Below are 26,874 nucleotides of genomic sequence, written 5' to 3' on the forward strand. Positions count from 1 at the left end.
AATGTCTATTAGGTTTGCTTGGTCCAGATCTGAGTTCAAGTCCTGAATATCCTTGTTAAGTTTTCTGTCTCTTTGATCTGTCTAATATTGACAGTGGGATGTTAAAGTCTCCCAGTATTATTGTGTGGGAGTCTAAGTCTCTTTGTAGGTCATTAAGAACTTGCTTTATATATCTGGGTGATCCTCTATTGGGTGCATATATATTTAGGATCATTAGCTCTTCTTGTTGCATTGATCCTTTTACCTTTATGTCATGTCCTTCTTTGTCTCTTTTGATATTTGTTGGTTTAAAACCTATTTTATCAGAGACTAGGATGGCAACTCCCGTTTTTTGTTTTTTGTTTTTTGTTTTTTTTTTTTGCTCTCCATTTGCTTGGTAAATTTTCCTCCATCCCCTTATTTTAAGCCTATGTGTGTCCTTGCATGTGAGATGGGTTTCCAGGATACAGCACACTTATGGGTTTTGACTTTTTATCCAATTTGCCAGTCTTTGTCTTTTGATTGGGACATTCAGCCCATTTATATTTAAGGTTAATATTGTTATGTGTGTATTTGATATTGTCATTTGATGCTAGCTGTTTGTTTTGCCCATTAGTTGATGCAGTTTCTTTATTGTATTGATGCTCTTTATGATTTGGCTCATTTTTGGAGTGGCTGGTACTGGTTGTTCCTTTCCTTGTTTAGTGCCTCTTTCAGGAGCTCTTGTAAGGCAGACCTGGTGGTGATGAAATCTCTCAGCAATTGCGTGTTCCTAAAGGGTTTTATTTCTCCTTCACTTATGAAGCTTAGTCAGGCTGGATAGGAAATTCTAGGTTGAAAGTTCTTTTCTTCAAGGATGTTGAATATTGGCCCACTCTCTTCTGGCTTGTAGGGTTCCTGCTGAGAGATCTGCTGTGAGTCTGATGGGCTTCCCTTTGTGGGCAACCTAACTTTTCTCTCTGGCTGCCCTTAGCATTTTTTCCTTCATTTCAACCCTGGCAAATCTGATGATTATGTGCCTCAGGGTTGCTCTTCTTGAGGAATATCTTTGCAGTGTTCTCTGTATTTCCTAAGCTTGAATATTCACCTGCCTTGCTAGGTTGGGAAAGTTCTCCTGGATAACATCCTGGAGAGTGTTTTCCAGCTTGGATTAATACTCTCCATCACATTCAGGTACACCTGTCAAACATAGGTTAGGTCTTTTCACATAACCCCATATTTCATGGAGGCTTTGTTCATTTGTGGCATTTAGGGGTAAAAGCTGGTTGTTGCAGCATCAGTTAGCTACATTGTAGTCAGGATACAGACAACAGTATGTGTCTGAACTGAGAGTCATGAGTCCTGGGTCAAAGATGTAATAGAGAAACAGATTACATTCCTGCCTGTCTAGGATATAGAGCTGATGCAGCCCCCTTCTCACCTGCAGAGACCTTGGTGTATGTCACCAGGAGCTCCCCCAGCCACTCCTGTCAGGGCTGGTGCCTGTGCTCACCATTGGGCTATTCATGAGTGAGCTTGGTGATCCAATTCTGCCCAGATTTGACCTCTCTGCCCCCAAAGCTGAACAGGAAACTCAGGGCACCAGGCACTCCACAGATCAGCCCATTGCCTGAAACAACAGAGAACCCCTCCCAGTGAACCAAGATCAGGTACACACCAAACTGCTTCTGCCATAACCAGCTTTTACCCCTAAATGCCACCTAATGGCCTGGAGGTTGAACTACACAATCCAATACAAAACATTTTGACAGAATTACACAGAGCTATAGAAGCAAAGCCAAAAGACCTTACCAACATATGCTACAGTCACATCCTCAAAGGGTGGGAAATCCAAAACTAATAAAAATATATTTAAAAATAAGAAGTATCAGCTTCTCCAGATGAGAAGGAAACAGTGAAAGAACTCATACCATCAAAAACTGACTGCTGTGACACCACCAAAGGATTATACTAGGTCTCTAGCAATGGATCCTAGCCAAAATAAAAATTCTGATGTGACTGATAATTTAAAATATGGATTGTAAGGAATCTCAATGCAATCCAAGAGAAGGTTAAAAAAACAACACAAGGAAATAAGACAAATAAGTTAGGATATGAAAGAAAGACAGAACTTTTTTAAAGAAAGACAGAACTTTTTTTAAAAAAGCAACTTCTGGAAATGAAAAATTCAGTGAAGGAATTTCAAAATACAGTTGAAAGCTTTAATAATAGACTAAATCAAGCAAAAGAAAGACTTTCAGAGCTTGAAGACCAGTCCTTCTAATTAACCCAGTCAGCAAAAAAAGAAGAAATAATAATTTTTAAAAATGAACAAAGCCTTTGCGATACAGCATTATGGAAAGCAATCAAACCCATGAGTTACAGGCATTCCTGAGGAAAAAGAAAAAGATAATCTGAAAAACATATTTGCAGAAATCATTCAGGAAAATTTTCCTGATCTTGCTTGAGATGTAGACATCCAGATACAAGAAGTACAGAGAACACCTGGGAGATACTTTACAAGAACATCACCAAGTTACATAGTCATCAGACTATCTAAGGTCAAGTTGAAAGAAAAAAATTTAAAAGCACCTAGAGAGAGGCTTCAAACTACCTGTAAAGAAAACCCCATGAGACTAACTGTGGACTTCTCAGCAGAAACCTTATGAACAGAAGAAATGGGGAGGCCTATTTTCAGCCTTCTCAAAGAAAAAAAGAAGCCAGCCAAGAATGGGCTATCCTGCCTAACTAAGCTTCATAAATGAAAGAAAAATAAAGTCTTTCCAGGCGAGCAAACATTAAGGGAATTCATCACAACTAGACCAGTCCTACAAGAAATGCTCAAAGGAGTTCTAAACATAGAAACAAAAGAACAATATGCACTATCACAAAAAGCAAACTTAATTACAAAACTCACAGATCCTATAAAGAAATTACACAATTGAGTTTACAAAGCAACTAGCTATCAACATTATGACTGGAGAAAAACTTATTAATATTAACTTGAAAGTAAATGGCCTAACTGCTCCACTTAAAAGATATATGCTGGCAAAATGGATTTAAAAAACAAGACTCAACAATTAATCACCTACAAGAGACTCACCTAATAGATAAAGATACTCAAAGACTCAAAGTAAGGTGTTTTCAGTTGTGTGATCACAAACTGAAAACAAAAACAAGCAGCAGTTTTGATAAGAGTATTAGATATTTATATCAGATAAAATAGACTTTAAATCAACAACAGTGAAAAAAGACAAAGAAGGTCATTATACAATGATACAGGGTTCAATTTAGCAAAACATATAACTACCCTCAGTGTATATGCACCCAATACTGAAGCATTCAGATTCAGAAAACAAATACTATTAAACCTAAAAAAAAAAAGATAAATAGCAGCACAATAATAGTAAGGGATTTCAACACCTCATTGACAGTATGTAACAGATCATAAAGGCAAAAAATCAACAAAGAAACTCTGGATGTTCCTTCCAGTGGGAAGGAAGTAGGAGACAACTTAAAAAGTAAAAATTTTTAAAAAAGAAACTCTGGGTATAAACTGGACTCTAGATCAAATAGCTCTAATAGACATTTACAGACCACCCTATCCAACGACACATGAAACATTCTCCAAATTAAACCATATGCTTGGCCATAAAGCAAGTTTCTATAAATTCAAAAAAATTAAAATCATATCAAATATCTTCTCATATCACAGTGAGATAAAATTAGAAATCAATAACAAGGAGAACTCTGAAAACTATACAAATACATGGAAACTAAATAACTTGCTCCAAACAATCTTCGAGTAAATAATAAAATTAAGAGACAAATCAAGAAATTTTTTGAACTGAATAAAAATAGGGATAAAACATACTAAAACATTTGGGATACAACAAAACGTTACTCAGAAGAAAGTTTGTAGTGTTAAATGCCTACAAAAAGAGAGAAAGATCACAAATCAACAACCTAACATTACACCTCAAAGAGCTAGAAAAACAAGAACAAATCAAACCCAAAGCTAGCAGAAGAAAATAAGCAAAGATCAGAGCAGAACTAAATGAGATTGAGATCAAATTAATACAAAAGATCAATAAAGACAAAAAGATTTTTCTTTGAAAGGATAAGCTAAATTGATAGATTGCTAGCTAGGAGTCACCAAGAAAAAAAGAGAAATTATCCAAAAAACACAATTAGAAATGATAAAGGTGATATTACAATATAATCACAGTTATAAAAAAGATCATCATCAGAGAGTACTATGAGCACCTCTACGTGCACAAACTAGAAAACCTAGAGGAAATGGATAAATTCCTGGAAACATGGAACTCCCAAGATTGATCCAGGAATAAACAGAAATTCTGACAAACCAATAATAAGTCATAAAATTATGAAAAAATGCTCATCATCACTGGTCATTAGAGAAATGCAAATCAAAACCACATTGAGATACCATCTCACATCAGTTAGAATGGCGATCATTAAAAATCTGGAGACAACAGATGCTGGAGAGGATGTGAAGAAATAGGAACACTTCTACACTGTTGGTGGGAGTGTAAATAGTTCAACCATTGTGGAAGACAGGATGACGATTCCTCAAGAACCTAGAATAGAAATTCTATTTGACCCAGCAATCCCATTACTGGGTATACATCCAAAGGATTATAAATCATTCTATTATAAAGACACATGCACATGTATGTTCACTGTGGCACTGTTTACAATAGCAAGGACCTGGAACCAACCCAAATGCCCATCGATGATACACTGGACAAGGAAAATGTGGCACATATATACCATGGAATACTACTCAGCCATAAAAAAAACAATGAGTTTGTGTCCTTTGTAGGGACATGGATGAATCTGGAAACCATCATTATCAGCAAATTGACACAAGAACAAAAAAATCAAACACCACATATTCTCACTCATAGGCAGGTGTTGAACAATGAGAGCACATGGACACAGTGAGGGGAGCATCATACACTGGGGTCTGTTAGGTGGGGTTAGGGGAGGGACAGTGGCGGGTGGGGAGGTTGGGGATGGATAACGTGGGGAGAAATTCCAGATTTAGGTGACGGGGGGATGGAGGCAGCAAGCCACATTGCCATGTATGTACCTATGCAACAATCTTGCATGATCTGCACATGTACTTCAGAACCGGAAGTACAATAAAAAAAATAGAGATACTTACTTTTAAAATTAAATCAGTAATTTAAAATCTGCCCTCAACAAAGTCCAAGACCAGACAAATTCACAGCTGAATCTTACCAGATGTACAAAGATGAACTAACATCAATCTTACTGAAACTATTTCAAAAAATAGAGGAGGGATTCTTTCCTGTCTCATTCTATAAAACCAGTATCACTCTGACACTAAAATCAAGCAAGAACACACACACAAAAAAAAATTATGGGCCAATATTCCTGATGAACACATGCAAAAATCCTCAACAAAATACTAGCAAACTGAATTCAACAGCATATCAAAAAGAATATGATGTGATGTGGATTTTATTCCCACATGATCAAGTGGGTTTTAATCCAGAGATGCAAGGAGAGCTCAACATAAGCAAATCAATAAATGCAGTTCACCACAAAACACAGAATTAAAAACAAAAGCCAGATGATGACCTCAATAGATGCAGAAAAGCATTTGATAATCCAACATCTTTTCATGACTAACACCTTCATTAAACTAGGCATCAAAAGAACATAATTCATAATAGTAAGAGCCATATCAGGCAAACCCACAGCTAAGATCATACTGAATGGGGAAAGTTGAAAGCATTTCCTAAGAACCAGCAATAGACAAGGATGCCCACTCTCACCACTCATAGTCAGCAAAATACTGGAAGTCCTAGCCAGAGCCATCAGGCAAGAGAGAAATAAAATACATCTAAATTGGAAAAGAGGAAGTTAAATTATCTCTATTCCCTAATGACATTATCTTATGCCTAGAAAGCCCTAAAGACTCTTTAAAAAGTTTCCTAGGCTTGATAAATAAGTTTGGTAAAGTTTCAGGATTAAAAATGAATATGCAAAGATCTGTATGTAGCATTTCTATACATGAATAATGTTCAAGGTGAAAAACAAATGAAGGACTCAATCCTATTTACAATAGACACATACACACACACACACACACACACGCACACCTAGGAGATGAAAGATCTTTACAAGAACTACAAAACACTAATGAAAGAAATCATATATGACACAGACTAACAGAAAAACATCCCATGCTCATAGATTAGAAGAATCAATATCATTAAAAGGACTATACTGCCCAAAGCAATGTACAGATTCAATGCAATTCCTATCAAATTACCAACATCATTTTTCACAGAATTAGAAAAAAAATCCTAAAATTTATATGAAACCAAAAAGAGCCTAAACAACCAAAGTGATCCTAAGTAGAAATAACAAAGCTAGGGGGATCACATTACCCGACTTCAAACTATACTATAAGTCAACAGTAACCAAAACAGCACAGCATAGTACTGGTACAATAACAGACACATAGCCCAATGGAACGGAATAGAGAATCTAGAAATAAAGCCACATGTGTACAACCAACTGATCTTCAACAAAATTGACCCCCCAAAATGGGGAAAAGACACCTTGTTCAATAAATGGTACTGGGAAAATTGGGTCACCATATGCAGAAGAATGAAACTAGACCCCTATCTCCCACCATATACAAAAATTAATTCAAGACTAATTAAAGACTTAAAACTATTTTTTAAAAAAAACCTGAAACCATAAAACTCCTAAAAGAAAACCTAGAGGAAACTGGTCTGGATATTGGCCTAGGAAAAGAATTTATGACTCAGATCTCAAAAGCAAATGCAACAAAAACAGAAGTAGACAAATGAAACTTTTTTTCAATTTTTAAGTTCAGGGGTACATGTGCAGGTTTGTTACATAGGTAAACTAGTGTCATGGGTATTTGTTGTACATATTATTTCATCACCCAGGTATTAAGTCGAGTATTCATTATCTTTCTTGATCCCCTCCTTCCTCCCACCCTCCACCCTCTAATAGACCCAGTGTGTGTTGTTCCCCTCTATGCGTCCATGTCTTCTCATCACTTAGCTCCCACTTATAAGTAAAAATATGTGGTATTTGGTTTTATGTTCCTGCATTAGTTAGCTAAGGATAATGTTAAGGACTGTTAGCTCCAGCTCCATTCATGTTGCTGCAAATGACAAGATCTTGCTCTTTTTATGGCTGTGTAGTATTCCATGGTGTCGTATTCCACAATTTCTTTATCCAGTCTGTCATTGGTGAGCATTTAGGTTGACTCTCTGCTATTGTGAATAGTGCTGCAATGTCTTTGCTATTGTGAATAGTGCTGCAATGAACATACACACCATGTGTCTTTATAATAGTATGAGTTAAATTCCTTTGGGTATACACCCAGCAATGGGATTGCTGGGTCAAATGGTATTTCTGTCTTTAGGTCTTTGAAGAATCACCACATTATCTTTCACAATGATTTAACTAATTTCCACAACCTCACCAGCATCTGTTATTTTTTGACTTTTTAATAATGGCCATTCTGACTGGTATGAGATGGTATCTCACTGTTGTTTTGATTTGCGTTTTTCTAATGATCAGTGACATTGAACTCTTTTTCATATAATTGTTGCCTAAATGTATGTCTTCTTTTGAAAAGTATCTGTTCATGTCATTTGCCCACTTTTTAATGGGTTTGTTTGTTTTTTTCTTTTAAGTTAAGTTCCTTCTGATATGGTTTTTGGCTCTGTATCCTCACCCAAATCTCATGTTGAATTGTAATCCTCAGTACTGAGGGAGGAACATGGTAGGAGATAATTAGGAAGCATGAGGACAGATTTCCTCCTTGCTGTTCCATGATAATGAGTTCTCAGAAGATCTGATTGTGTAAACATTATGTAGCACTTCTCCTTTCATTCTTTCTCCTGCCACCATGTGCAGACGGCAGACGTGCTTGCTTCCCCTTCACCCTCTGCCATGTTTTTAAGTTTCCTGAGGCCTCTCCAGCCATGTCTCCTGTACAGTATGTGAAAGTGTGAATCAATTAAACCCCTTTTCTTCATAAATGATCCAGTCTCAGGTAGTTCTTCATAACAATCTGAGAACATTTGTAGATGCTGGATATTAGACCTTTGTCAGATGCATAGTTGGCAAAAATGTTCTCCCATTCTGTAGGTTGTTTGTTTACTGTACTGATAGTTCCTTTTGCTGCAAAGGATCTCTTTAGTTTAATTGGATCCCATTTGTCAATTTTTGCTTTTGTTACAATTGCTTTTGGTGTCTTTGTCATGAAATCTTTGCCAGGGCCTATGTCCTGAATGGTATTGCCTAGGTTTTCTTTCAGGGTTTTCATAGTTTTGGGTTTTATATTTATGTCTTTAATCCATCTTGAGTTGATTTTTGTATATGGTATAAGGAAGAGGTCCAGTTTCAATCTTCTGCATATGACTAGCCAGTTATCCCAGCACCATTTATTGAATATGAAAGCCTGTCCCCATTGCTTATTTTTGTCAAGTTTGTCAAAAATCAAATAGTTGTAGATGTGCAGTCTTATTTCTGGGTTCTGTATTCTGCTCCATTATTCTATGTATCTGTTTTTGTACTAGTACCACGCTATTTTGATTTCTGCAGCCCTGTAGTGTAGTTTGGAGTCACATAGTGTGATGCCTCTAGCTGACAAATGGGATTTAATTAAACTAAAACGTTTCTGCACAGCAAAAGAAACAACAGAGTAAAGTGACAGCCTACACAATGGGAGAAAATATTTTCAAACTGTACATACAAAAAAAGACTAGTTCGTGTTCAGAATCTACAAGGAACTCAAACAACTCAACAAGAGAAAAACACAATAACGAAAATGGGCAAAGGATATGAACTGACATTTCTCTAAAGAAGACATACAAGCAGTATGAACAAATGCTAAACATCACTAATCATCAGAAAATACAAATTAAAACCACAATGAGAAACCACTTCACATCCATCAGATGTGAAGTTAAAAAATAAGAGATGTTGGTGAGGCTGTGGAGGAGAGGAGATGTTTATACACTGCAGGTGGGAATACAAATTAGTATAGCCTGTATGGAAAAAAGTATAAAGATTCTTCAAAGAATGAAAAATAGAACTACCGTTTGTCCCAGCAATTCCACTACTGAGTATATATCCAGAGGAAAAGGAATCATTACATTAAAAAGACACCTACACTCATGTGTTTATCACAGCATTATTTACAATGGCAAAGTGATAAAATAAACGTAAGTGTACATCAATGGATGATTGGATAAAAAAATATGGTGTGTGTGTGTGTATGTGTGTGTGTGTGTGTATACACATACTATGGTATACTATGCAGCCATAAAAAGAATGAAATCATGTCTTTTGCAGCAACATGAGAAGAGCTGGAAGTCATTATTCTAAGTGAAACAATTCAGAAGCAGAAAATAAAATAGCACATATTCTTACTTTATAAGTGGGAACTAAACAATGAGTACACATGGACAAAAAGATAGAAATCATAGACACTGGAGATTCCAAAAGAGGAGAGGGTAGAAGGAGGTGAGGGATGAAAAATTACCCATTGGGTACAATGTTCACTATTTGATTGACGGGTATACTAGGAGCCCAAACCTCACCACTATGCAATATATCCATGCGACAGAACCTACACATGTACCCCCTGAATCCATAATTTTAAAAAATAAAAAATAAAAATAGTAAAAAGTTTTAAAAAGACAGAAGTGAGTACTATCAAGCTGACCATAATGAAGATACTAGTTGATTTTTCATAAAAATGTATTTACTGATCTGAGTCAAGACAGGTAAACCTCAGACACTTCAGCTCCAACCCAAGTGTCTGAACTCTGCTCTTGGTCTTCCTTCTGCCCTTTGGACTTGGACTTTGTTTCGCTTTCCCTGGTTCAACCTACTCTCAACAGATGTAGACTTGCCTCAGCACTCTGGTTCTTCTTGTTCTATTTCAGGAAATGTTTATCTCTGTATCTCCAAGCGTAGCCCAATACCCAACACAAAGTAAGAATTCAACTGATGCTCATTTAAGGAATGAGTTGCCATGAGAATGGCAAAAAAAATCTCAGTGAAGGGAGAGATACTGGCCACTTGCTCCAGAGCTCACCTCACCAAAGCAGCAGTTTTCCTCTCAGTGTTCGGTGTCTACTTTTCTCTCCAGGAAAACACTGATCCAATTGCTTCTCATTTGCAAGATTATTCAAGTAATCTTAGATGTGCAAACAAGCCAGGGTGGCCTTTGTGTCAGGCAGATCCAGGGACCCCTGCAGTTGCCCCCCATACTTCATTTCTTATGAGATGATCCCCGAGTAGCACTGGAAACCCCAGACAGAAGATGCCTTTTTGACCCCATTAAGAGCCTTCTATTAGTGTGGAGGGAACAAAAGGGTCAGGGGAGAGCACCCATCCCTGGGGTGTTTCTTACAGAGTACCCATTGGGCCACTTTGTGGATGTAAGATAATATTTTTACAATGCTATCTTCTGAATGAGAGGAAATTCACATGCCAGACAGCCTCCTGTCACCAGACGGCCTATACCAGCCTCACTGTGTGGACTGGGGAGTTAAGCCCTGAAAGATGGTCTGCGTGGGTGTCAGGCACAGCCCAGGCAGGGGAGGGAGGAACTTCAGCGTAGGCAATCCCAGCTCCTGGGAAGGACTAGCCTTGTGAACTTGGGCAGTGTCTTCCAGTCTCCTGAGGCCCTCCTTGGTAAAGCAGAGATTAGACACTGACCCATTCCCCCAGATCATGTGAGTGAAACAGCAGCCCCACTGGAAAGGTATTGGGGAATAAAATGCTTTGTTTTTTAAAAAACATGAACATTTCCATTAAGCTTCTCTGCTCCGCATTGTGGTTTCTTGTTCCTTGATTCTTACAAGTAAAAGAGAGAAACAGTTTTGGAGAACAAAGTGTCTTGGTCTTAAGAATAATTTTCTTACTTGCACAGATGAGAACAGTTTATTATGGTTCTGTTTAGTGTCACGGTCAAGGGAGGGAAGGAATAAAATGTTGATCCAAGAAGCCATCTTGCTCCGAGGAGTGATGAAGTACATTTTTGTGTGCTGAGGCACTCTTATGGGTTGGATTTCTTTACAGAATGATCCCAAGTAGGCAGGTACAGTAATAGAATGGCTCACTGGGAGATTATTAGCAACACCAGGGGCTTATCTGTCCTTGTGTCTCTGGGGAAAAAGCACAGAGAGGGAACTAATCCACTCCGAGAAGAAGAAAGAGATGGTGCCTTATCCATAATTTGATATATCACTCATCTAGTGAGTGGGAAAGTACTTCAAGTCCGTTTGGCCTGGCAGTAAATTACTCCTCATGTTTCTGTTTTGTAGTGGTCAGTGAGCTATGAGTCATGGAGTGACTCATAGCATCATCATCAATGTATATTTGAGGGTACTCTCCAGGTTCTTGGGTTCATGCTGATAAGGAAAGCCAGGATTTGTTATGACTGAGGCTTTTTCCATGCTATGTGTGTTTTGTGTGTACTTTTTTAGCTGCCACAACCATCCTGATGGTGTCATACCACTCAGAATGAAAGAAATGTCTAACTTGCTTGGAAACTAGACAGACAATAATATCATGCATTTGGGAAATTTTTAAATTTTACACCCACATGTCAGGTCCACTAAGTGTGTATTTTAAAAATCATTTTCATTTTTATCATGCTTTGACAAAAGGAAGCACATCAATGCTCTGTTTAGGAAAAGTATACTGTATTCCGCTACTGAAAAACTATGTGGCCTTGGTTTAACTTCATTCATTACTTAACTTCCCAGGGCCTCAGTTTCCTTCATTCACTACTTCCTTAATTCTATAGTAACACTTCATTAGGTTTCAAACAATGTCTAGAAGGTATCAGCACACACATCTCTTGTTCAAAGGGCCTTCTCAGGCCACACCCTCCTCTAACTAGGCTGTGTTCACAGATGACTTCTCTATGGACAGAACACTCCAAGTTTATTTCAAAATGGGCACTTTCCCTCTCTCTTGCCAAAAGCACAAGGATATTTTTCTCCAGTCTTCACTATGAGAGAACACCTTGTGGGGCTTGTGGAAGTAAAAAGTGAGAGGAATCCCCCCACCACTAAGTTTTTAACTCTCAAACTAATCCACACTCAGCTTCCAGCAGTTCATCATTATAGTTTAAGTTTCTGGCTCCAGCAGCTTCTGCTTCCACTAAGCTGTGATTCTCTGTATTCTTTCTCTCCAGTTTTTGAAGGCACTGTTTTGCTCTGTGACCTTAATTCTCTGATGAATCTAACAAGTATTGTTGATTTCCAATTTGTTCTACATTTTTCTTATTGTGAGGATGGGAGTGATGACTTCTAAGCTCTTTACACATTGGAGTAGAAACTGGAAATTTAATTTTTAAATGGGAATAAATGTCTTGCTCTTGGAACAGAACAATATAATGGATGTTAATTCTCCTTTGATTTAATCCATGCAATCAATTCCTTTCAAATTCTCAATTAATTCTTTTCAATAACTTGAAAAAGTTATTTTAAATTCATTTAAAAACTAAAAGATGTGACAAAGAGTCAATAAAATATTTTAAAAAGTGAAAAGGAGCCTGTTCTACCAGATATCAAAATGTATTACAAAGCTATAGTAATTAAAATATCCAAGAACTATGCCAAAGTCTAAACTCAAATGATTAGAACAGACTGGCTGGTGCAAAAATAGACCAAAGTTCATCTGAGAATTTATTCTATGATTAAACTAGAATTTCACATCAGAGGGGAAAATATGGATTATATTGAGAAAGCAGGTTATATATTTTGAAGGAAAAATAAGTGTAGATACACCCTGATACCTTGAACCAAAATAAATTCCAAATGGTTCAAAATTGAAAATATTAAAATTAATAGTAAAAGTGCCACCAGCAATGAAAATGGTGACTTCAATGCATTTTGCTTTTCTCCTTTTCCAACTCCAATTCAACTGCCAACTGCCTCTTCTATTTTCAGTCTTACTTTGTTAATAATTAGGATACTTAAGAGTATAATATTTCCTCTGAATTTGGCATTATCTGTATAATATGTATTTTGGCAGGAAGTATTTTCTTTCATATTATGTATTAGTTAATTTAGAATCTCAGTTTTGATTACTTATTTGATCCAAGGGTCTATGAAAAGAGTATCTCTTAAATTTCAGCCAGTTAAATTTTTATCATATTTTTTGTTATTAATTTATTGTATATTATATTATTATTATCAGAGACTGGATTCTGTAAAAATAATATTATTTTCAGAAGCTTTAAAGGAAATTTGAATAGAGCATCTTATACCTAGCCAAATTATTATTGAAGTGGGAGTACAAATTAAAAAAAGAATTATATGCACACAAATAGTCAAAAAACATATCAAATACATTCTCTGAAAGAATTATTTAATTATATACTCAGTAAAAATGAAGAAATTATTCAAAAATACATAAAAATAGAAAAAAGGTGGTAAACAAATGATAATTTTACAATTATCAAAATAATTATTGGTACATAAAATTAATAATCTGTAACTATCTTAGACAATATTTGTATTAGAATAAGTATAGGATATTCAGCTCCCAAATTGTTAAAGGAAAGAAAATAGGATTAAAACAAAATAAAAAGCAGGAAAAAGAGAAGAAATAAAAAGAGGAAGAACGAGAAGAGAAAAAGAAAGTGAGAGGAAGATGAAAAATGAGGAAGATGTAATAGAAGATGAAACTATAGAGTAAGGTGTAAGGAACAAGTCCGAATAATTATTCATCACAAGAGATATGGGTGTGTTAAATTCTTACTTAGATTGTAGGATTTCTGGATTTTGTATTTCTCGTACTTCTGAGGTTCTTACAAAGATACATCCTATTGAAGGCATACTATATTTTTATCTCCAACTGAAGAATATCACAAGGGAGTTTTAGCTTACACAGAAAGGGAAGAAAGAATTTCCCAGGGAAATATCAAAGAAGCAGAAGTAAGCAGATTTAGAAAACCAGGGATGTAGCAAGCTTAAGAATCAACACTGGTTTTTCCTGGAGCTTAGATTTTGCTCAAAATATCAGTTTTAAGCTTTTCAGAGCTCTCTGTGAAATTCTTTTCTCTGAAATGCTCCATCGGGGGCAAGGCTAACCAAGTGTGTAAATGCCATGAGTCAGAGACCAGACAGATCTATTGGGGTGAGTCAGAAAATCACAGAAGGTCTCACCATAGGTAAAACAAGGAAGAATGAGGCAGAAGGTAAGAGTAGTGCAGCTGGCAGATACAGAACCCAGACTCAAAGCCATTATTTCATGCCAGGGAATCTGAAAGAAGCTTACAAGCAGGGGTTTTGGCAGAAGTTTTGTAGTCAGGTGTTCAGAGACAAGAAAATACAGCCAAGAAGAACAAAGTTACAGCAAATAAATAGAATATGGATGGGGCCAAGTGGAAGTAGGGGTGTGGTCCTATGAAAAACCATTGAGGGCCAACTACAATGAATGGAGTGAAAGATAGGATATAGTCCCAGCAGCCTGACAGTACCCAAGTTCTTTAAAGACAAGAATCGCAAACAGGAAATCAAGCCAGGAATTAAGGCATAAAAAGTGAAAACCGAAATCACCTAGATGCACACAGCTTAGTGATTACATTAACATGACCGTACAAATCCACTGTTTTCATCAAAATGACCTTACTATTCCAAGAAACTCTTGCCTGGGAAGATAAACATTCAAACGAGTGCAGGACAATTCTCTCGGCGGCCTCGGACCAACCCAGCTCTCCCCCATTTCTCACTTGTAGTTCTCAGGAATAGCTATAGAATGTGCTAGGAATGTAACATCCTGAGATAGGGTGGGACTGGCCGGAACTGGTCGTGCTCTGTTCCAGTTCCCCACAGAAACAGGATGTCCTTCAGTGCTTTAGCCCAGGGAGTCATATTCTCCCAGGACATAAAACCCACAATGGGCTGCTTTTCTAAGTCCCACAACTGTAGTGCAAGTAGAATACATGCAGTCAAGACTCCATCGATGGATGGAGCTTTTCTGAGCCCTGGGGACCAGCTCAAGATGAATTCTAGGCTTCTGTTTTCCCTTGCTGCCTATCTGTGAATAATAAATCCACTTCATGGAATTTGTTGTCTGGGGGTGTTCTGTCTCATCAGACTCAAACAAGTTGGTAATTGGTGAACTTGCTTCACAATGACTGTATTATTTAAGTGAACATCAAATTGTTCACCTGTACAGTAGATAGTATCAAATGATAATTACTTCTCAAGACACTCTGAATCCCCTCACATTAAAACCCTCATCTTTTTGTGTCCACCAGTCCTCAACTTTCATGTCATGATTCTTATCAAATTCTAATCAAATCTTCACAGTGCCAGAAATACTTTAAACCAGATTCCATATGCTCAAAGAACATTCAAAAAAAAATTCCAACTTTGGCTTTCCACCATCTGAGACACTACTAAAACTCTGTTAAGGTAGTACTCTTCCTTACTGCATTAGGGGAAAAAAATCACCTTTATCTTATTTTTAAGTTGTCTTGGGGATATTTTTAGGGATCTAGCACTTGACAATATTGGAAGCCCATCAAAATCCAATCTTGACCTTTTTACCACCACAGCCTAAGACCCATCTTCACCTATTTCTCCAAAAATTTGCACTAGACATACTGCTTGTATGAGAAGCTAAAGAAGCTAAAATGGATTCTAGAACCATCTCATAAAAAAAGGACTCGTTACACTTTATCCTGGTCCTTGGAACACTCCTATTCTCCCAACCAAAAATACCAATAGGCAAGGAAATGGATTGATCAAGACCTCAGGGCCACAAATAAAATAGACATTCAAGGCAACCCTGTAGGAGCACACTCAGAACTCCATTTTATGTTAGCCTCCTGAGACTATATGTTATACAACTGTAGGTCTGTGTTTTGCATTTTTGGGTGTCCTTTTAGATTAAAATAGTCAATACTTGTTTGCCTTCTCTAAGAAAAATCAATAATATACTTAGACTGTTGTTATGTTGCAGGGACCCACCGAAGCAGCTACAATCTTTCATGAATCCTCAATCAGGACCACGGAGACCCTACATTTCCCTGTGGTTTTCTTATGCAATATGTAGATGACCTTCTGATGTGTTCCCAAAGCGGATAAACACTAAGACTAACTTCATCTATCTACTAACTGCTGTAGCTCAGAAAAGGCATAAAGTTTCCAAATACAAAATGTTGCCAAAGTGACTTCATTACTTAGGACAGGAGTTGGCAAACTATAGGCACTAAGCAAATTCAACCCTGTCTACTCTGGTAAATAAAATTTTGTTGGACACAGCCATACTGATTCATTTATCTATTGTTTATGGTTACCATAAAGTGCAGCTGAATTAAATTGTTGTGAAAGAGACTTTATGCCCCTGAAAGTCTAAGGTATTTACCATCTGCTCCTTATATAATGACTAAAAGTTGTTATTCTAAGGAAGAAAATCCCTTATTCTTAACCATCAAAACTTTACTGAGCCAAAGACAATTTTAAAAATTCTCCAGGTGCAATGGATTCTCAACTTTTCTAGTTGCCACTCCACTATACAACAAAGTTCTCAAACACCAGACTTTTCCCTGGGACACTGAACATAAACAGATCTTTTGTGAATTAATGGCTCTCCAACAACCTCCCACTCTTTCTACCCATCTGTACCTGAGAGATCTGAACAAGCCATTGGTATTGTAACAAGAGCCTACCACCTTGTCAACAGCCTCAGCAGCTGCACCAGTGAAGGAAGCTTCTAGCTTGGTCTTAGGGTCTCCTTTAAATTTAACGGGCTCTCAGCCTCTACAGTCTTTGCTGCTCGTTGGAAATACACAACACTTCTCAGCAGGAAGACTTGCCTTGTGTGAACCCCTATTTTCTCCCTAACATATTTCCATTTATCATTGCGGTACTTTAAAATCCTGATACTTTTCATTCATTACCCAAAACAGGAGAAATTCATGATTATTTAATCTCTGTTCACAAACTCTATGCCATGAGTGGATTTATTAGAAAATGCTTTAGGAAATCCAGACTTAATCTTGATTGTTGCTGGATCACATCTTAATACTGACACTGCAAACTACAAGGTAAGAATATCACCCCCTACCAAAAGTAAAATCTGTCCAGATGGAAGAACTTACTGCATGTGCCACAGCTTATCAGTTAACTAGAAATGAAAGGATAATTTCACTGATAATAGAGATACATACTTTGGAAGAAAGTCATAATTTGGGGATGTTTTGTAAACGGAGAGTTCTCGACCCCAACAGGAACTGCAATTCAGATTGGTCAGCAAAATTAAAGATTTTTTGCAGGTTCTAATTTTTTTAAGGATATATAAAGGTCGGAGCTCAAACAAATGGGTGTAACAGGGAGGGTAGAGCAAATCCCTACAGCTTTTTATGCCAGACAGTCAGCACTCACTGAGATCCTAGCCCTAACAATAATCCAAGAGATTCCATTGCTGCAGAAGTTCAAAGAGGCTTTTATAGAATGCCAGTGATTGGCTCCTTGTTCAGAAAAGTGGTACTAGGAGAAATCCAAATGTAAACTGCACGAGGATAATCTTTAAGGCTTTAAAGATGGCTGCTTAATCCTGGAGGACTTCAAATGGAACCTTGCACAAATTTTACGTAAAATTACCCACCACTGCAAAGACAGATTAGCAAGAACAAACTGGCCACTAAACTTCTTGGTGGGGAAACTTTACTAAAACTTCTGAGGGTATTTCTGGTGCATATATCACCTGCCACTAGACTGACCCTGACAAAACTGTTCAGGTCAGACATGGACAAGAGCCTAGTGCTTAGAGCCCCCTTGAATAGCTCCAAATGGATTTCATATATTTGCTCTGGCAGTGGAATTTGCAATGTATCCTACTTATTGTTTGCTTATTCTTGGGATGGGTTGAGCCCTTTCCTTGCTGGAGAAAGATGGCTCTAATAATTACAAATTTAAGAACTTACTTGATATTGTATTACCAACTTAGGGAATCCCTATTTGTTACTCTAGTAACAAAACCATTAATTTTCCTTGGTATATTGGACAAACTCCAATTTGGCCATCCATGATCCACATTTCTTGGCCTTTATACCTCTGTGTAATCCTTGACTACAGTCAGGACCTGTGACTTGCTTCTAACTAATACAGTATGCCAAAGGTGATGAGCTGTTGCTCCTGTGCTTATGCTATTTTTACATATGACTTGTCTTGCTCTGAAGACTCTCTTTCCTGGTTTCATGAAGCACTGATATCAGGAAAGCCCCTGAAGTAACCTGAAGTAAGAAACTGAAAGCAGCATCTAGGACCTACAGGCAATTACTAGGAGCCAAGGGTGGCCTCCAGCCAATAGCTAGCAAGAAGCTGGAGGCTTCAGTCTTACAACCACAAGGAAATTGATTCTTCCAACAAATGGCATGGGCTTGGAAACAGGTCCTCCCTTAGCAGAGCACTTACATAAGAATGCGACCTGGTCAGCACTTTCATTTCAGCATTAAGAAACCCTGATTATAGCACCAAGGCAAGCCATGCCTAGGCTGCTGATCCATGGAAACTGTAAGAATAAATAAATGCAGGTGCCTTTAAGTCACTAGGTTTTTGGTAACTTGTGCAGCAAGAAAACTAATACACTGCGACTATTATTTAAGAGTTTTCCAAAGTCTTCTCACTTACTCAGAAACTCTACTGTCAATATCAGCCCCAATCATCAAGAAAGGAAGAAAGGGCAGATTGAATTTTAAAACTCAAATTACCAAATTTTTCATAGATTCTCAATCTTTCATCACCTAAGATATTGCCATTGGCTTTAATGACAGTGAGATCGATTCCTCCTGGGGGTCATCAACTCTCTTCTTACGAATCAGTAACTGGTCAGCCCACGCATCTAGGATTATCACCTCTGATTCCAGATTCCATGCTATCACAAAGAGAAAAGCCAAATATCCCAGGGAACTCATGCAATACAGCCAGCATTATGATTAATAGGTATGAGCAGCCTTTCCTCAGTATCATCCTAAATAGCACTTCTATGACCTAAAGGCTGGAGCTTTTGTAAATGAATTTTCACATAAAGAGAACTTGGAAGAGAACTAGGAAAGAGATGCAATATCCTTGGAGGGGGAACCACTTTCACTGATGATACAAGTAAGACATGCTACTTCACTTTTGCTTTAGAGCTACCAACTCTCTCAATATTCCAAATTTCATTGCCTGGCACTGGATCATTCTTGATGAGTAGTGTTAAAATGTTAGAATGTATTTTTTCAGTCCTATAGTGTTTTTTAGGCCAAAGAGTTTATAAGTGATTCCCAATGACTGATACAGGATTCGCAGCATAAAAGACTCTGACTGCTACCTATGAATTGAATAGGGTTTGGGTACCTTGGTGAATAGATGCATATTTTGAAGACAGTGAGATTACCTTGGATCTATTTTTGCCCATCAATTCACCTTGTAGGAATGATTGTTAGGTCATGTATTTTAAGAAGAAAATTAAGCCATGATTTCAGAATCAAAGCCCTAACTCTTAGGGGGGATTTCGAATTTTCTTCTCTCCTCATGCTTCCTTCACTTTATATTTTCCTGAAAGGCCCCAAAACCAGGGAGAATCCTGGATGCCATGGTGCAGAGAATGCAAAAGAGTTCTACAATGCCACCATGGCCATGAGACTCCTTACCTAGAAGGATCATAAAATTGGACGGAAAAGAGCCACTTAAGATAAAATATTGACTTTCTGAGAGGAAACAGTACTACTTAGAGGAAGAATGTTATGCTTACATCCTTCCAGACCTCTCAGGGATTTTTAATATTACTTAAAATGACTAGAGAACAAATAAAGAAACATAAATTTAGACTATCTGGCTAATTCCCCATTCCTGGTTCTGTGTGCTCTTCAAACTGGGGATAGAATCCACTCTCTTGGTTTAATTTGGCTATACGAGGCTCCTGGCTGAGAAGAGGATGAACTCTAATCTGCATTACAGTGTTCAGAGGCGTGATGTCCAGAGTCTTAAATGCTGTTGTATAACCATTATCAGAGGACTCGGCCAGGGGTCTTGTGATTTCCATCAAAAAGAACAGAAAATCTGGCAATTGTGGTGACTGAAACATCTACCCACAGATTGATCAACTACCCAGTCAGGTGAATATGGACTACAAGTGGGACTCCAGAAGCAAAAGCACCTACATCCCCACAGATTACTAGCTATATTAACATAACTGTACTATTCCCCAGTACAGTAGTCCTTCTTTACCTGTTGGGGATATGCTCCAAGACCCCCAGTGGATGACTAACACGTTGGATGGTACCAAACCCTACATATACTATGTTTTTTCCTATACATACATACATATAATAAAGCTTAAACTACAAATTAGGCACAGTAAGAGATTAACAGTTAATCTTGGGGCCAGTGCTTAGGGCCCCTTTGACTAGCTCCAAATGGATTTCATACATCTGCTCTGGCAGTGGATTTGTAATGTGTCCTACTTATTGTGTGCATATTGTTGGAAGGGGTGGAGCCTTTTCCTTGCTGGAGAAAGGTGGCTATAATAATTGCAAATTTAAAAACTTATTTGATATTGTGTTACCAACCAGGGAATCCCACCTATTTATCTAGTAACAAGACCATTTATTTTCCTTGGTATTACTGAACGAACTCCAACTTGGCCACCAATGGTCCACATTTTCTGGGTCTTTACACCTTTGTGTAATCCTTGACTGCAGTCAGATCCTGACTTTGCCCTCCCCACTTTAAGACACTTCTAAGACTCTGTCAAAGTCATGCTCTCTTTTATCGCAACAAGAGTAAACTCGGTTTTGTTTTGGTGTTGTTTCTGAAAAGTCAGAGTTTGGCAAAAGGCAATCCATGGGCCAGTTAGAGGACCTGGAGAAATGAGGAATAGGGAAAGAACTTGGTTTTAATATCCAGAAGTCACAGCAAATGCTACAGGAACCACCCACAAGGCAATATGGACCCACGAATCAATGAGTACTCTTATTTATTCACTTTTATCAAAATTCTAACTGGTTTAAGCATCTGGAATGGCAGTGATCTCACATGAAAGGGTGAAGTATTTCAAGCTATAGGGAACGGAGAAGCGGTGACTTCAGGGTCAGTGAGGTATACAAGTCATCAAAGTATGTATCATTGGAGAGAGACAAGGACAATGAAAGTTTATAAACTTTATTACAATGAAATTGGTAAACTTTATTCCCAAGTATACATTTAACTGGCTGGAACCTCAGATTGTTGTTTAGAAGCTATATTTAGGGCAATTAAGGATGTCAAGTGCCCAAAAGAACATTCATCTGTATTTCATTCACCTGGTAAGTTCTCTTATCTCGCTGAACCCAGGTTTTTGCCCTGTGTAAAGTATAAATGTAATTCCTTTCTCTAGACTCTTCGTTGTTAATTCACTTGCTTCTGTGAATTTGCTTTGCTGTCTTGTCATTTCTTCTGTCTTTTCTAATTTGCCACATTTTCTTCACTTTTTGTTACTGAAACATGTCTTCAGGGAAAACAGTCATTAAGACCCAAGAATTAGAAATTGGGGAAATTTTTTTCAGTATTCAAATAAGAATTTGTTGAAAGAATAAATATAAGTAAGTCACTTGCTCTCTCAATATATGTAAAAGCTGGGAGGGAAAGCAGTATCATCCTTAAGGACCTCTCTTCTCTAGCCAACTCTCATTTATCAAGAGGCTGATTATTCAGCTTTCTTGCTTTGGCCCTCCAGGGGAAAACTGGTGTAATGTAGAGGAAAGAACACGAATCAAGCTTCATGAGTCCTGGGTTTTTCACTTATTAGCTTTATGCCCTTGGCAAGCCACTGCAACATTCCGAAGCTCAATTTCCTTGCTGGTTAAAAGAGGCTGTCCACTCCATGGGTTGCCGTACAGGTCGTTAAAGTCCCTGATGATGGTAGTGACTGCTATAATTACAATGTGATAAACATTTATGAATTGGTTTTGGCTGTCCTCATTGAACAAAAGTAGAGTCAGAATTATAAAAGCTGACAGAACCATTGCTAAATTTAAGGAAGTGCTTTGTAAACTGTAAAACAAATTACAAATTGAAATGGGGCTTTGTATTCTTTCTTTTCTAGGTATGACTTTTATTGCTTATTAGAAGCATCAAGAAAACTGAACTTCAAATTTGAATTGAAAAGTGAACCTTGGCCAGGCATGGTGGTTCATGCCTGAAATTGCAGCACTTTGGGAGGCCAAGGCAAGTGGATCATGAGGTCAGGAGTTCAAGACCAGCCTGGCCAAGATGGTGAAACCCTGTCTCTACTAAAAATACAAAAATTTGCTGGATGTGGTGATGGACGCCTATAATCTCAGCTACTCAGGAGGTTGAGGCAGAGAATTGCTTGAACCTGGGAGGCAGAGGTTGCAGTGAGCCAAGATTGCGCCGCTGCACTCCAGCCTGGTGACAGAGTGAGACTCTGTCTCGGGGAAAAATAGAAAAGAAAAGTGAACATCAAATCAAGCAGTATTTCTCATAAGTAATGATGGGCAGGGATTTGAAAGTCCTGCTTACCATGCAAATTTGAACTATCTGTGAATGAGAGCCCCTGCCATGCATACATCACACCAGCATTTTCACTGAAAATGGAGATTCCCTTCCACTTCCACTTCTTCCCAATAAGGTCACATGAAACAGGGAAACTTTGGGATCAGGCAAACCTTAATTTAATTTGTGATTCTGCTTTAAAATAGGAAATTTATTATCCACCTTATTATCCACTCTGTAGGAAAACATAAAATAATTTTTAGAAAGTACACAGTAGCAAAGAGTCAGCTTCGTTCCATCCTGAAGATATGCAACTTAAAAATTTCAATGTGACATGTTCCCTGATGCCACATGCATAAAGTTCTATTCCCACCTAATAGACCTACCTTCAAATCTTGACTCCTCCACAAAATAGCTCTTTACTCAACCTCAGTTTCCTCTTCTATAAAATGGGCATAATACTAGAATCTAGCTCATAGAGTGGAGGGGAACAGATGATAAAAGTGTATTTAAATGCTTAACCTGGTGTCTGACACATAATAAAATTTTTGCTAGCAGAATTACAATAATACAAATAACAATAACATTTCAATTCTATTCAAATTTGCACATTAACCAACACTCAGATGGGTCAGCAGCAAAGCTTTGGGGTAATTTGCCATTTTTTCCTTCTTAAATTTCTTGGCTGTGTTTCTCTCCCTCCCTTCCCAGGGCAGGTCTGTTTCAATTCAGCCGCTGGCTGGAACATCTGGCAGTTTGCCCACTCTTGACGTTTTCTGTTTGTGGAGCCAACAGGATGGGGAGGTAGGAGGTTTGATCATCTTCACCACTGAGACATTGGAATCTGTTGAGTTAAACATTGCTCTGCTATTACCATCCCCTCCTTTTCTTTCTCTTTCCCTGTGAATGAAGCTGGAAAGAATGAACCTGAAGTCTATCTTGAACAGCTATAAAACCTTTATGGTACGTGGGCTGCTCCTGGAGTATTGGGGTATTAGCCTCCCTGTTCATTCCTGGAGTAAACAGAACACGTCAGCATATTCCCTAACATGGGGTCAATGTCTGAGGGAGCAGTGCTCTCTGTGCCTGGCACCTGCTGGTGTGAGCAGTCTGCTGGCAGCCACATACCACAGTCCACTCTGATGACTGCATGCAGTGCAGAGCTCACTGCTCCCAAGCCCTTTAATTCACTAATATTTATCTCGAGATAGCAATACCTCCAAGTCTTCCCTTTTGCTCTGCCCTCTAACCTTACAGAATCTATTATATAGTATGTGCATATAGCTGATAGAATATATTACATAGTACCTATGTGTCCAACGTTACATTTGCACCGTTTTCTAAGTTAACTCTATGAGAAAACCAAAGTTGAACTTGTACCCTTCCTTGGAAGAGCGCACTGGCTCTTGAGTCAGGCCTTGGTGTTGCCCTGCTGTCCTGTTTGATGTCATCGATAAAGCGCTGCCTCACTGCTGGCTCCAGTCAGTCTCCACACCATTGGCCTATGACTTATTACAGGTGCCATCTCTGAAGGATCCATGACCTCATGCCATCACTTGACTGCTTACTTAAAATTGTTAAATGTGTGATACTAGGTCTGTAACCTTTTCTGATCCCACAGAAGGGACAAGGGAGAACAGAATTCATTTTATTGGAGGTCATCATTATTCTTCCTTGTCTGTCTTTATACTGTGCCAGACAAATTGTCACATTTTATCCACTGTAAGTACTTTTTCCCCAGCCGGTTCTCCAAAAGCCTCTCTTTCCGTATTGTGCTCCAAACTGTTTCATGCCAATGTCACACTCTTGTAATTATTTGCATTCTATTGTAGAATCAATTACATTCTACCCTGGCCAGAACTGTTCATTGTTTACAAACATTAGGTTTCCAAAGGCTAGTGATACCTAACAGCCAGCGAGCCACCATGATCAACACATCTACCCTCACTTCATGACATAACCTAAAGAGGTCAGTTCTGAGTGTGAGCCCCATTTTACTAACAACAATGATGAAATTGAGAGATTCGGTCTCTTATTTGGGGTGACCCAATTAGTCCAGAAGCAATGTCATAATCAGTGTTAAAGTGAACATAGGAGAGAGAATATCAAAAAAATTTCATTCGCCTGGGATGGTGGTGCAATGCCCGTAGTCCCAGCTACTTGAAAGGCTGAGGTAGGAGGATCGTTTGAGCCACGGAGGCAGAGGATGCAGTGAGCTGAAGGTTGCAGTGAGCCAAGGTCGTGCCACAGCAATTCCAGCCCGAGCAACAGAGAAAGAGCTTGTCTCAACAAAAACAAATAAAATCTGAAATCCATAGAAGCAGGAGAAAGTGGAAACATACCCTTGGCTGGCTAAGGTAACAACTATACCAAACATTTTATATCAACAAACAAACAAAAAATTCAGTCCCCAATTACAATTCAGAGTTTGATTTATGGCAGATTTGGTTGTAATTCCTCTCTGAGATGACAGATAACTAAGCTCAGTCCTACTTTAGTCAGCAAATATTTTCCATGAAAAAGCCGAGCCAGTATCTATGGGTAGATTTTCTTCCAGGCATTAAGTCATTGTAAATCCATAAGGTCATATTCTTTAATTTTTATCCTTCCATTGTGAACAACTCTGCAGTGGAAAAAGTAATTCAATTTTTGTGTTTTTACTTTGAAAATAGCCTATTTTACATCATTAGTTTTTTTCTAAATAGACACTTATTGTATAAAGTTGATATATTGAAAAACACAAAGAAAAAAATAATAGTTACCAAGTGTCCCACTATCCAGATGGAACAGACAACATTTTGCTATCTTTTCTAGATGTAAATACACATAAGCATTTTTAAATATGGAACATACAATAGTATGCCATTGGTATACATAACATTGGGAAACATACTTTTTCCATTTAACAATATACTTAAAAACATTTCCCCTTTAATGATGGTTCTTCTAAAACCTGTTTTGTTGTAATTTTTTGTTTGTTTGTTTTGAGATGAAGTTTCACTCTTGTTGCCCAGCCTGGAGTGCAGTGGCATGATCTCAACTCACTGCAACCTCTGCCTCCTGGGTTCAAGAAATTCTCCTGTCTCAGTTTCCCGAATTGCTAGAATTACAGGAGTGCACCACCAAGCTGGGCTAAGTTTTGTATTTTTAGTAGAGACAGGGTTTTGCCATGTTGGCCAGGCTTGTCTCAAACTCCTGGCCTCAAATGATCTGCCCGCCTCTGCCTCCCAAAGTTCTGGGATTACAGGCGTGAGCCACCACGCCCAGGCTTAAAACCTGTTTTCAAATAATTGTATGATGGTAGGTTATATTAATGTAGCACCTTTCCACTTTCTGTTTCTCTAACATGGCTATTTGTATACTTCCAGAGGCTACAAGCATCCATATTCTCAAGGTTCTATGTGACCTACTAATCTAGCATGTTCCAAATCTCCAAATACAGAATTCCCAACACATGGAATAAAAAGAACTTCCACACACTCTTACTACCAAATCCACCAGTTTATCCACATTTGTGCCCACATAGTTTATGTTCTTTGCTGCCAAAGAGGATGAGCCAATCTAATGCCAACCCACTCACTATAGCTGGATCTCACTCCCTCAGGACTTCTCAGGGAATCCACTCTTGCCACTGTCTCCTCTCTCCTGCATCATTGGTTTTTCTTTCTCTTATGGTCACCATTCAAAAATGTCATAACATTTCTCATCTTATTTTTAAATATTTATTTATTTATTTTTGAGACAGAGTCTTGCTCTGTTGCCCAGACTGGAGTGCAGTGGAGCAATCTCAGCTCACTGCAACCTCTGCACCCTGGGTTCAAGCAATTCTCCTGCCTCAGCCTCCCAGGTAGCTGGGATTACAGGCACCTGCCACCACACCTGGCTTATTTTTGTATTTTTAGCAGAGACAGGGTTTCACCATCTTGGCCAGGCTGGTTTTGAAATTCTGACCTTGTGATTCACCCGCCTTGGCCTCTCAAAGTTCCTAGGGTTACAGGCGTGAACCACCACGCCCAGCCAACATCTCTTATCTTAAAAAGCTATGTTAGGCTATTTGTGTTGCTATGAAGAAATACCTGAGGCTGGATAATTTATAAACATAAAAGTTTGAATCAGCTCTCGGTTCTGCAGGCTACACAAGCATGACACAAACATCTGCTTGGCTTCTGGTGAGAGTCTCAAGAAGCTTACGATCATGGCTGAAGGTGAAGGGGGAAGATACTGTATCACATGGCAAAAGAAAAAGCAAGGCGGGAGAGGGGCAACTTTCTTTTTGTTTGTTTTTTTCATTTTGCCTTCCTCTACTTTTTGCCATCTACTCAGTTATTGTTAATTCTTTGAGATAAAATTTACA

The sequence above is a fragment of the Callithrix jacchus genome, chromosome 13 (genome assembly GCF_049354715.1).
Source record: "Callithrix jacchus isolate 240 chromosome 13, calJac240_pri, whole genome shotgun sequence".
NCBI lineage: Eukaryota > Metazoa > Chordata > Mammalia > Primates > Cebidae > Callithrix > Callithrix jacchus.